The sequence below is a fragment of the Malus domestica genome, chromosome 15 (genome assembly GCF_042453785.1).
Source record: "Malus domestica chromosome 15, GDT2T_hap1".
Taxonomy (NCBI): Eukaryota; Viridiplantae; Streptophyta; class Magnoliopsida; order Rosales; family Rosaceae; genus Malus; species Malus domestica.
The window spans coordinates 53,863,110-53,875,957 of NC_091675.1; the positions used below are offsets into that span (position 1 = coordinate 53,863,110).

Here is a 12,848-nt window from a genome sequence, read left to right on the forward strand (position 1 = left end):
TAAATATTGTGTATCAAAAGTGAGGGTAAAATAGGGAAAATGAGAATATGATTATCATTTTGTCAAAAGGTAGAAAATTACCATCTTGCCCTCCTCATTTCAACATTGTGCATTCAAAAGTGAGGGGCAAAATTGACGTGTGTCAAAAAGTTGACAATGAAGGTTCTCTTAATAATATAGATAGATAGATAATATAAATAATATATATAAATAGGTACGTTAATAACGGGTAAAATTGTACACCGATGTACAAATGTTGCAGTATTATTGAACCGTGTTAATGGTTAATGTGAGTTAGGCCGCCTCCATTAAAACATAATCAATATTTTCTTTTCCAATCGGTGCCTACCACACTAAGAGCAACTCTACCCCTAAGGACTTTGCGTCAGCACCCAGCGCATTTATCCACTCAAATGAACAGTAATAGACTGGAGTGAACAATAATAGGCCAAGGCTTCTCCACCCCTAAAACAATGCACTGGCACCCAGCGCATTTATTTGGTGTGTTTTTTTTTTTTAAGTTTATTTCGGATAAGATTTTTAACCCATTTAAAATAAAGAATAAAAAAAATAAAATAGTTTTAATTTCGGATATGATTTTTAACCAATCTCGTCACGCCACGTGTCATTATCTGAACGTACTATTTTGTGAATAGATTTTCGATAATATTTTCAACAAATCCCGACACGCCACGTGTCACATCCGTGGTACAATAATTTAGCCAAGATTTCGATAAGATTTTCAACCAATCACGTCATACCACGTGTCATTATCCGAACGTACTATTTTGTGGATAGATTTCCGATAATATTTTCGACCAATCCTGACACGCCACGTGTCACTTCCGGTTTACAATAATTTAGCCAAGATTTCGATAAGATTTTCAACCAATCACGTAGTGCCACGTGGCATTGTCCAGAACCTCATCCTTTCTTTTTTTGTCCATATAAACCCTACATCCCTACATCCATCCTCACACCAAGCTCAATCCTTTTTTTTAGCTCATAATCCTTGTTCATCGTTTTCAAATCTTGAGTTCTTATTACAATGTCTTCTTCAATAAGGGTGTATAAGCAGTTGCAAGAGCAACAACAAAGGTTGTTGGCACAACAGGCATAATTGGCCAATCTCGAGGAAGGTGGAGGTGGAGATGAGGCTTTCTTCATGGAGGAGGATGAGGATGATCACCATAGAAGGCAGAAAGCCTCACATTCCCGCCGTGTCATGGAAGTTGTGGGTCAGATAGCCAAAACAGGACGTGTTGCAAACCTCGATAGAAAAAGGGAAAAACGAGGTAAAAATCTATTGGAAGATTATTTTATTCCCAATAGCATATTCCCTGATCATATTTTTAGACGGCGTTTTAGAATGCAACGACATTTGTTCAACAAAATCATGAGTGATATTTGCAACCATGATTCATACTTTGTGCAAAAATAGGATGTTTTTCATGTTCTAGGTCTTATTCCCGAGCAAAAAATTACGGCATCCTTGCGAATGCTTGCATATGGAGCATCTGCAGATCAAGTGGATGAGATCGTGAGGATGGGAAAAACAACTGTTCTGGAGTCCCTGATGCGGTTTTGCTCTGCAATTGAAGCCCTCTACACCAAAGAGTACCTCCGGACACCCACGTCAAGGGACATGCGAAGGCTTCTGAGGAAAGGTGAGATGCGAGGCTTCCCTGGCATGATTGGAAGCATCGACTGCATGCAATAGACTTGGAAAAACTGTCCAAGTGCGTGGCAAGGAGCATATGGCGACAGAAAATGAGCCAAAAGCATCATTTTGGAAGCGGTGGCTTCATTTGATACATGGATTTGGCATGCTTTTTTTGGTGTTCCAGGAGCTCAGAATGACCTAAATGTCCTTGCCCAATCCCCAGTGTTCGACGAACTGCTGCAAGGAAACTCGCCGAGATGCACATATTGGGTTAACGGTACCCAATACGAGGGATCATACTACCTTGCAGATGGCATTTACCCAAGGTGGTCAACATTTGTCAAAACAGTGCCACATCCACAGACTGAAAAGGAAAAACACTTTGCAAAATGTCAAGAAGGGTGTAGGAAGGATGTCGAGCGTTGTTTTGGTATCCTGCAAGCTCGTTGGGCGATTGTCAGGGCTGCAACTAGAATGTTTGATGTCAAGGCTCTTCGATCCATCATGATGACGTGTATTATTCTCCACAACATGATTGTTGAAGATGAGTATGATTATGATGTCGTCGATGAATATGAGTCGGATCCGATGAACAACTCAAGAACACGTATCTATTGTGCTCATGACCGGACCGAAGATCCAGTGCAACATGAGCCGTTGGAACGCGATGGACGTTACAATGAATTGATCGTTCAGCGGTACACTAATGTGCAAGAGCCATACTGGCACGTAACCCGCCATAATGACTTTATTGAGCACCAATGGGGATTGCATGGAGGCGAAGATAATTAGAATGAGGCTTGTGGTTGAAGAATAAATTATATTTTTTTTTTAAGTTTAAGTAATTCTATGTAGTGTGTTTTGTTTTTAAGTTTATTTGGTGAGTTTATGTAATTCTATGTAATGTGTTTTGTTTTTAAATTTATTTGGTGAGTTTATGTAATCTTATTTCATGTGTTTAAATAAAGTACAAAAGAAATAAAATTTTAAAAATAAATAAATAAATAAATAATTACATTAAAATTGCATAAGAAATTAAATAAAGTTCAAACCTAAAAAAAGAAAAAACATAAGAAATTAAATAAAGTTCAAAAGAAAAAAGAAAGAAAATACATAAAAATACATAAGAAATTAAATAAAGTTCAAACCTAAAAAAAGAAAAAACATAAGAAATTAAATAAAGTTCTACTAGAAAAAAGAAATAAAATACATAAAAATACATAAGAAATTAAATAAAGTCTCTCGAGTTAGGATATGTGGTGCTAGGATCTTGGTTGCCATGATTTGTGTAGCTAGAACCCCCTTGACTTGTTTCCGCATCTCTTGCACGCCTCCTACGCATGACATCTCTTTTTTCCGATGTCCAAAAATATTTAGAATTCGGAGACAGTCCTACTAGAGACTTGCTCATAGTGTCACAATCTGCTTGAGCCATCCTTTCTTCTCGAAGCAATTCATTTTCTCGATGAAGTGCTTCTCTAACCAGCTCGTTCTCTCGATTAATTACTTCTCTTTGTCTCTCAGCCGCCGCATCACGGGTCTCAGTAGCTGCTAATATTGCTGCCATAGCAACAACTTTTTCCTCATCTCTAGCCTTTTCTCGTGCCAAGTTTAGTTCACCTTGGCGAGCAAGTTCCTCCATATATTTAGTGTAGTCATTTTTTGAAGAACTACCTTTTTTCTTTGACGCCTTTTTACCTAGAGGCCTTAGGGACTGACGAGTCGGTTGGGTCTCGGGCACTTGTTCAGGCGTCCCTTCCGTGTCTTGAAATGTGTCGGCTTCTTGTTCGGTCATGTCTGGTTCTAGAGAACTATGTAGACCCATACTGTGCATGACAACTTCTGGACCAGTTGCCACAATTTTGTATTTAGGGCAATCTTTGACAATTTGCCAACATTCCCATTTAGTGAATGATTTGTTCCCGTTCTTTGAATTGTAGAATGCCTGAGCTTGTAGTGTCTATAAAAAAGTGGGTTAACATAGTGTTAAAAAATGCGGGTGTAACACAAATAAATAAATTCAAAATATTGATACGGGTGGAATGCATATAAATTACATAAAAATGACATAAGAAATTAAATAAAAATTACATAAGAAATTAAAATTTTGATGCGGGTGGAATGCATATAAAAATTACATAAGAAATAACATAAAAATTACATACGAAATTAAATAAATCAAAATATTGATGTGGGTGGAATGCATATAAATAAATAAAAATATTGTTACCTGATCTGCTAAACTTGTCCCACTACGGAGGTTACCGGAAGCATGAGAGATGGCGTTTTTCCAACAAGTAAATGATGCGTTGAGTTTTTTCCAACGACCTTGAAGACCTTGACTAGTTCTGTCGTTTTCTCCATGTACATCGCAAAACGCTTTCGTAATTTTACTCCACATTTCTCGCTTATCCATCTCATTACCCGTAATCGGGTCATGAGTAGTGTGAACCCAACATTCACACAACGTAATATCTTCAATGAGCTTCCACGAAGACATTTTTTTCTCTTAAAGTGTAGAAAATATTGAAATGTAGATAGTATAGAAAGTGTAGAAAATATTGAAATGTGGTGTAAAGGTGGAAGATGAGGGTTAGGTATTTATAGGAAAAAAAATAACATTTTTCAAATATTTCTGTAATTTTTTTAAAATTTTCTATATTTTTTAATAATTTTTCTGTATTTTTTAATAATTTTTAATGAATTTTAATATAGTTAATTAATCTGGACCGTTAGATTTGAAAAATATTCAAATCCAAGAGTCAGGGACTTGCCACGTGGCCAACGGTCATATTTCTGACCGTTGGGGCCTTTTTTTTTATTTACTTTTTTGTAAAAAAACGTGGACCGTTGATCTTTGATCCGACGGTCTATGTTAAAAGTAAAATTTAAATTTTTTTTACCGTTGGAAATCCAACGGTCTAGAAAACTAGCCGTTGGAAATCCAACGGCCGAAAGAAAGCCACGTCGCCAACTCGGGGGGGGGAGTCAGTGCGCCTGTCACGCGGGCCCGGGCTCTGAAACCGTGTCGGGCACTCGCGCCAAACCAGCGTGAATCGCACGCGCCAGGCCAATAGGCCGGCTTCTTGCTCAGTCTATTTTGGGATGGTCCATTGCCCAGCTCGGGCTGGGTACCAGTTCATTTCACCCGCTGGACTTGATTGACAGAGGCCCGACACGTTTTTTGGACTGAGGGCTGGGACATTTTGTCCCCGCTGGACTTACAACAATATTTAGTTTGTAGTACATTTAGGTTTTAAACATACAACAATATTTAGTACGCGTGACGACCCGTCCCTAATTTCCTATGTAAAATGTCGATTATACCCTTATTAGTAAAGTGGAGTATAACATGGACGTTGTTATTCGATTTTTAATTTATTTTCATATTATCGTAATTAAAATAGTACTCGTTATTACGGACGCATGGGCGCAAATTAGACTCGAATCGGGTTTTGTAACGAAGAGGTTGTGCCTAATTAAAACTAGGGTATAAGCACACACTTTGTGTGTGAACAATTTCATTTTCTTTTTTGTTTTTTATTAAAGAGTGTGATTAGTTTTTAAAATTTTTAAAAAGAGTATGAGACAATGATAATGGGATCTATTAATAAGGGCATATTTGTTTTAATATTACATAATTACCATTTTGCCCTCTTATGTAAATATTGTGTATCAAAAGTAAGGGTAAAATAGGAAAAATGAGAATATGATTATCATTTTGTCAAAAGGTAGAAAATTACCATCTTGCCCTCCTCATTTCATCATTGTGCATTCAAAAGTGAGGGGCAAAATTGACGTGTGTCAAAAAGTTGACAATGAAGGTTCTCTTAATAATATAGATAGATAGATAATATAAATAATATATATAAATAGGTACGTTAATAACGGGTAAAATTGTACACTTATGTACAAATGTTGCAGTATTATTGAACCGTGTTAATGGTTAATGTGAGTTAGGCCGTCTCCATTAAAACATAATCAATATTTTCTTTTCCAATCGGTGCCTACCACACTAACTGAACAATTATTTTCTTTATCTTGCTCCACAATCATTCTGTTAACCCGTGTCTCTCCCTCAATCATATCAGACAAATCCCTCTTCCTCTCTCTCTCATCTTCTCACTCTCTCTCTACAAACCGTACCCTCTCTTCTTCTCTGCAACCAAACACATCATCCAAAACGTATTACATCGAACTGAAAATTACCACCATCGTAATCCTCACGCCCTCACGAGTTCATCCATATAAACAGAATCGAAAACAACTGAGTTTCGAACATCGAACTTGGAAGCTCCGACTCAAATCAAATTTTCCTGACGATTTTCTGATCGAGTTACAAAGTTTTGGAAGATCTAGAAGCTACTACACAACTCTCCGAGGTCCCTTCTCTAATTTTGAACCAAAGCCAACGTGAAAACACACGGATTCGAGATGTCGGAATTTGAGCCGTGCCTTTTGAGCTATTTTCAGACAATATCCGTCCAATTTTTGGACTTTCCAAAGGTATAAACTTGTTCTCTTTCTAAGCTTCATTTCCATATAAAGTACGTCAAAAAAGGTTGAAAAATGAAGAAGATATGAAATTTTAAAATTTTTGACAAAATCCGGCCAAAATTTCCAGAATCTGGCGACCTTCGTGGCTTTCGAGCCATTTTTCGATCAAATCAGGACAAGTTAGCCATTAAGAAAGGTACCATTTTCTTTGTCTCATTAAGAAGTACAATTTTCGTTTTTGAATCACTCAACGAAATTGAGTATTAATAAAGTTATGCACGGTTAAAGTTTGTCCAGTTTTCCGGCGTGTTACCAGTTTCCGACGGACCAGTCCCTTTTAAGGCTTTTTTCCGGTCATCTACAGCAACCATTCGGCTTCCAAATGGTATAGTCTTGTTCTATACTTTCCTAGCTTCGTTTTGATATATTATGTGACAATTTTGGTTGAGAAACGAATGAGAAATCTTTGGTTAAATATTACCCAGAAAATCTGGCCGTAGAAGAAGAAAAAAATGAAAAAATAAAAATAAAAAATAAAAAACCAAACCCGGATCCAATCGGATTCATTTCTGAAATTGGAGGGAATATTTTATTGGAATATTCTGTTAACTTCTAGTTAACTTTAAAAGAATATTTCATCTTAGGAGAGAATGTTCCGTTGAGTTTAACTGGTAATTGTTAGTTGACTTTTTTGAAATTTTCTCGGAAACTTTCATAGGCTAATTTCGACTTTCCGAGAGTATTTTTGACATACATTTTGGAAAATTCTGAAGTTTTAACATAGTTGACCACCGGGACAGCTCGGTTGACTTTTTGTTGAACTTTTTTTTTTTCAAATTTTGCCCAGGACCATCTTTAGCATATTTCGATGTGCTGATTCTGAATCCGCCGTCCGTTTTTCCAAATTAAATCTTTTTAGTTGAGTTTTACTAATGGGACTCAATATTATGCTTAGGTGTAATTACTATTGAAGACTTCGACTTTCTTAGCTCGAAAGGATGTAGCATCGCAAGTAACTGTGAGTGGATTTTTTGTTTTTACGTATACATGTATATAATTGTATATGTGATTTTCCCAATAATTACGTATATATTTATTACGAAGTGACATGTCATGTTTAGCTTCACAAATAGCCTTTTCATACATTATGTGTTAAATAATATTTGTGAACATAAACTTGTGGCATTACATCCTTGTATTTTACCTGCTCATTATTACATGGTTGCACGGTGTCTCTTAGATTTTTATATTGTCATGGGTCAAGGATCAGCTTTACGTGTAGTTCACATGCACCGTTTACATTCGCTTTGGATCCAGAGTTTGGTTGAAAACATACACAGCATAAGCTCGCAGGGTTAGCTCAAGTTCGAGAGCGGTGGGGAACACATTAAGATGGGTATAGGTCAAGCATTCAATCCCTTCTAAGCTCCAATGTAACCGGAAAAGAAGATCAAAGCTTACATTACAGGATTAATGAAACTTGGCAGGTCAAGACTCGCTTGGAAGAACATTGAAGAAATGATAAACTTCATCTGCGTTGATTACACCTACCTCAGTTGAGCAAACTAAGCAGCAAACTTGCTTGACGGTCTGGTTACCTGTAGGAGTTGCTTCATGCTCCGAAGATTCTCTCCCTCTTTTGCCCTTTCTAGGTCTTGCTTCTTTTTGATGCACTATTTGATCACTTCCAATCTTGCAGTTCTCAACAAAAATTGCTCTGTACTGGGTCACATATTTTTCATGCCTGCAAGAAATCGAGCTCGGATAAGCCACCTCAAGAAGTACTGCCAAATCCACCAAAGTAATATAACCACTGCCAGCCAAAACCACTACAATCTAGTACTCTTAAAAGACTTCCTTTGTTCAAACCTCGGTTTCGTTTCTCTGCTATCTTCTTATTAGGTTATTCTAGTTTATTCTTCAATGGTAGAAAGAACAATTCGACAAATAATAATTCTTTTAAAGCAGCAAACCTCAATCATCCTAATAACAGTGTAAAACAATGTAATACTTGCAATTTGTCACTAATCTTCATAAGACTTGGAACTTTTCTAATCCCTTGAAAGCAGGAGGGCTACTAACAATGGAATCAAGAACAATTTATGTCTGACAATGTAAAAGGTGTCAAATTTTCTCAAAGAGATTGGAGAACTTAGCTTCCGTTGAAATTCCATCCTTTAAACCGTGAGACTACAGCAATTTATCTAAATAGTTCAAATCCAAATAACAAAACCTTGACTGGACAGGTTACGAAAATGCGGCTAGACTGGACAGAATACAGCCAATGAAACTGTGAAACTACACCGTCTTCATGGTTTCTGCTGACTGGCAATACAATTGACCATGAAAGTTCCTTCCCATGATCAAAGTTCAAACTAATCAGAAGTGCGGGAGAGAGTTCAAGTTTCTTTTTCTTTCCCTTCTCCTTTGGTAATCTAAAAAGAGTGCAAATTATATCCCTAATACTTTCCCACTCTTAGTGTCCACTTTTTCAAATGTCTCGACCTAAATCATAATTTGCCTGGGATCCTAATATTGCGTATGTCAAGTGCTTTTATAGCCGAAAACACCCAAACAAGATTGAGAATGCTGCTGTAAAAAGAAAACTCCGAGCTCCAACCAATGCTAAACTCAGACCCACACAAAGGGATTTAAAGTGTGAAATAGATAGAGCAATTGAGTGAATTGTACTAGGTTTGACTTTTTAGTGTAAAAATGTGGTTTGACGGAGTAGTCGATTTCATATCAACATCAGAAACTGAAAATATACAACATATCAACATCAGTTAAATGAATAACATTAAAAGTTTGATTTATTACACTTACACTGATTCCAATTCTATAAAACAGCAGTTAGCTGAGGTTAAAAGCAATGCACAACTAAACTAAAAGAATGATTTGAATTGCAAGATTACAAACCCATTTGGGAAGTTTTCGAGCTTATCACAACACATCATTAACAAAAAAATCTACCTTCGCACTAACAAAAAAATCTTACTAAATTTTAACAGAAAAAAATCACATGACAATCCTCAATCAAAAGAATATGCAAATCATGAAATAATAACCCAAATTAAAAAATAAATAAAAAAAAACCAAGAAAATTGAAAGAAAAAAATTTCTGGGTCTGGAAAAGCAAGCAGTTAGGAGGAGAAAAATACCAGTTTTCTGAGAATTGGATGGAGAGGCCATGTCGTCTGTCATCTTGTCCATCTCCATCTCTCCAGGGTTTAAGACTCTGTCTCGCCTCTTTCCCCTATCCTTTGTTTTAATTTGTTTAGTTTTATTTTTGGCGGTTGTATTTGGGTTGCTGAACTCCGCCTATGTCTTACATGGCCGGTCCCAAGCCCGGATAAAGGAGGAGGGGGAGGGCGTCAGGTAGTCGACAGCCGGCACTCCATGATCACGTCGAATCCTTATGAAAATGAATCCAGAACAAAATCGCGCTAAAGCTAGGGCGTCACCCGTAAGTGGCGCGCTGTGTGGCCTGAGCACAGTGATAAGTGAGCAAGGGTCGCTGCATCTCCATCGGCACCCGGATGCAGTGTTAAATGAGCAAGGGGGCCATAGAAACTTCTTTTCGAACGACTCCACTCAAAGTTGTTTGGGAGCATATGCTCCTATCAATTTTACCCGGGACACACAAAAGAAGTACTTTGATCCTATTAGACGGGGGAGGGTGAAGAAACTAGGACAGAAGGGTAGAGTTCAAGAGAGCAAAATGCGTTTAGGAACGTGGAATATAGGAACCTTAACGGGAAAATCTATGGAAATAGTGGAAGTTATGGTGAGGAGAAGGATAAATATTATGTGCCTACAAGAAACTAAGTGGGTTGGTAGTAAGGCAAAGGATCTAGAAAACTCAGGGTTTAAACTTTGGTATTCGGGCACAAATAGAACGAGAAACGGTGTTGGCATCATCGTGGACAAGACCTTGGTACAAGATGTTGTAGATGTCAAGAGGGTAGGAGATAGAATCATGGCAATCAAGATTGTAATAGGACAAGAACTTATCAATGTGATTAGTGCGTACGCACCTCAAGTAGGGTTGGATACGAGTTCGAAGGAGAAATTTTGGGAAGATCTTGGAGACTTGGTGCAAGGAATTGCTCAGACGGAGAAGTTATTTATAGGAGGAGATTTAAATGGACACGTGGGCAGGGAGACAGGCAACTATGGAGGTTTTCATGGTGGCCATGGTTTTGGGGAGAGAAACGAGGATGGGGAAGCTATCTTGGATTTTGCAATGGCATATGATCTCTTCTTAGCCAACACCTTCTTTAAGAAGAGAGAAGAACATGTGATCACCTACAAGAGTGGGTCGTCAAAAACACAAATAGATTTTCTTCTAATGAGGAAAGGGGATCGTATAACTTGTAAGGATTGCAAAGTTATACCAGGAGAGAGCGTGGCTAATCAACATCGCTTGTTGGTGATGGATGTACATATCAAAAGAGTAAGACAAAAGAACAAGACTTGGAAGTGCCCAAGGACTAGATGGTGGAATCTAAAAGAAGAAAAACAAGTCATTTTCAAAGAGAAGGTAATCACCCAATGTGTGTGGGATAGAGAGGGGGAAGCTAGCCAAATGTGGGATTCCATGGCTAGTTGTATCCGAAAAGTAGCAAAAGAGGTATTAGGAGAGTCCAAGGGCTTTGCCCCACACCAAAAGGAATCTTGGTGGTGGAATGAGGAGGTACAAACAAAGGTGAAGGCTAAGAAGGAATGTTGTAAAGCCTTATACAAGGAGAGGACCGATGAAAATGGTGAAAAGTATAGAAAAGCGAAGCAAGAGGCGAAAAAAGCTGTCAGAGAAGCTAAGTTAGCGGCCTACGACGATATGTATAAACGACTAGATACCAAAGAAGGAGAGTTGGATATCTATAAACTATCTAGAGCAAGGGAAAAGAAGACAAGGGATCTAAACCAAGTGAGGTGCATCAAGGATGAGGATGGAAAGGTTCTTGCTACAGAGAACGCGGTTAAAGACAGATGGAGAGGTTATTTTCATAATCTTTTCAATGAAGGACATGAAATGAGCGATTCTTTAGGGGAGTTGAGTAACTCAGAAGAGTGTAGAAACTACTCTTTTTATCGTCGAATCCGGAAGGAAGAAGTGGTTGTAGCTTTGAAGAAGATGAAGCATAAAAAAGCAATAGGCCCAGACAATATACCAATCGAAGTGTGGAAACTTTTGGGAAAGACAGGTATAACATGGCTCACTGACCTTTTCAATAGGATTTTGAAAACGAAGAAGATGCCAAATGAGTGGCGAACGAGCACTTTGGTGCCTATCTACAAGAACAAGGGCGACGTACAAAATTGCATGAACTATAGGGGTATTAAGCTAATGAGTCATACAATGAAGCTCTGGGAGAGAGTCATTGAGCATAGATTGAGGCAAGAGACACGGGTTTCGGACAACCAATTCGGGTTCATGTCAGGGCGCTCAACCATGGAGGCAATCTATCTCTTACGAAGATTGATGGAAAGATATAGAGATGGGAAAAAGGATTTACACATGGTCTTTATAGATTTGGAAAAAGCGTATGATAGGGTCCCAAGAGACATTCTTTGGAGGATTTTAGAGAAGAAAGGAGTACGAGTAGCATATATCCAAGCTATAAAGGATATGTATGAAGGAGCAAAGACTGCCGTAAGAACTCATGAAGGACAAACCGAAAGCTTCCCCATAACTGTAGGATTACATCAAGGCTCATCCTTAAGTCCTTACCTTTTTGCGTTGGTAATGGATGAGTTAACAGGACATATTCAAGATGATATTCCTTGGTGTATGCTTTTCGCAGACGATATAGTGTTGATAGATGAAACTCAGGAAGGGGTAAATGCAAAGCTTAACCTTTGGAGAGAAGTGTTGGAATCTAAAGGTCTTCGCCTAAGCCGATCAAAGACAGAATATATGGAGTGCAAGTTCAGTGCAAATGGAGGCCAAAACGAGTTAGGGGTGAGGATCGGAGATCAAGAAATACCAAAAAGCGACCGTTTTCGTTACCTAGGATCTATCTTGCAAAAGAACGGAGAATTAGATGGAGATCTCAACCATAGAATACAAGCTGGATGGATGAAGTGGAAGAGTGCATCCGGTGTGTTGTGTGACCGCCGTATGCCATTGAAGCTCAAGGGAAAATTTTATAGGACGGCAATAAGGCCGGCGATGCTGTATGGCACAGAATGTTGGGCGGTGAAACATCAACACGTACACAAAATGGGTGTAGCGGAGATGAGGATGCTTCGTTGGATGTGTGGGCACACGAGAAAGGATCAGATTAGGAATGAGGATATCCGGGGTAAAGTAGGAGTAGCCGAAATTGAAGGAAAGATGAGAGAAAATCGGTTACGGTGGTTTGGACATGTGCAAAGAAGGCCTACTGACGCTCCGATTAGAAGATGCGACTATGGGACAGAGGTTCAGGGCCGAAGGGGTAGAGGAAGACCTAGGAAAACTTTGGAAGAGACTCTAAGAAAAGACTTAGAGTACTTGGATCTAACGGAGGACATGACACAGGATCGAGCACAATGGCGTTCTAAGATTCATATAGCCGATCCCACTCAGTGACTTGGATTTTCCAAGTCTCCAATCGAGAAGTTTTCCTCACTCGGGAAATTAAGGGAACACTACCCCAACCTACATGCTCCACTCAGAAAGCTTCAACATACAAGCTTCAAC

General features: G+C 38.5%; 2 long non-coding RNA genes across 3 annotated transcripts; one reads left to right on the forward strand and one right to left on the reverse strand.

The window, feature by feature from the left end:
* The first annotated feature begins 5,741 nt into the window (after positions 1-5,741).
* LOC114821767 (uncharacterized) lies at positions 5,742-7,703 on the forward strand. 2 transcript variants are annotated; one of them, XR_003769551.2, is made up of 5 exons: positions 5,744-6,169; positions 6,288-6,356; positions 6,449-6,545; positions 7,116-7,178; positions 7,478-7,703. It is a non-coding gene; the product is annotated as an uncharacterized lncRNA (long non-coding RNA). The 2 variants fall into 2 exon arrangements; XR_003769550.2 differs by lacking the exon at positions 7,478-7,703 and having other exon boundaries at positions 5,742-6,169; positions 7,116-7,377.
* LOC139192422 (uncharacterized) lies at positions 7,597-9,433 on the reverse strand. Its single transcript, XR_011576587.1, has 2 exons — positions 9,322-9,433; positions 7,597-7,904 (listed from the first exon to the last, which is right to left on the reverse strand). It is a non-coding gene; the product is annotated as an uncharacterized lncRNA (long non-coding RNA).
* Positions 9,434-12,848: the final 3,415 nt, after the last annotated feature.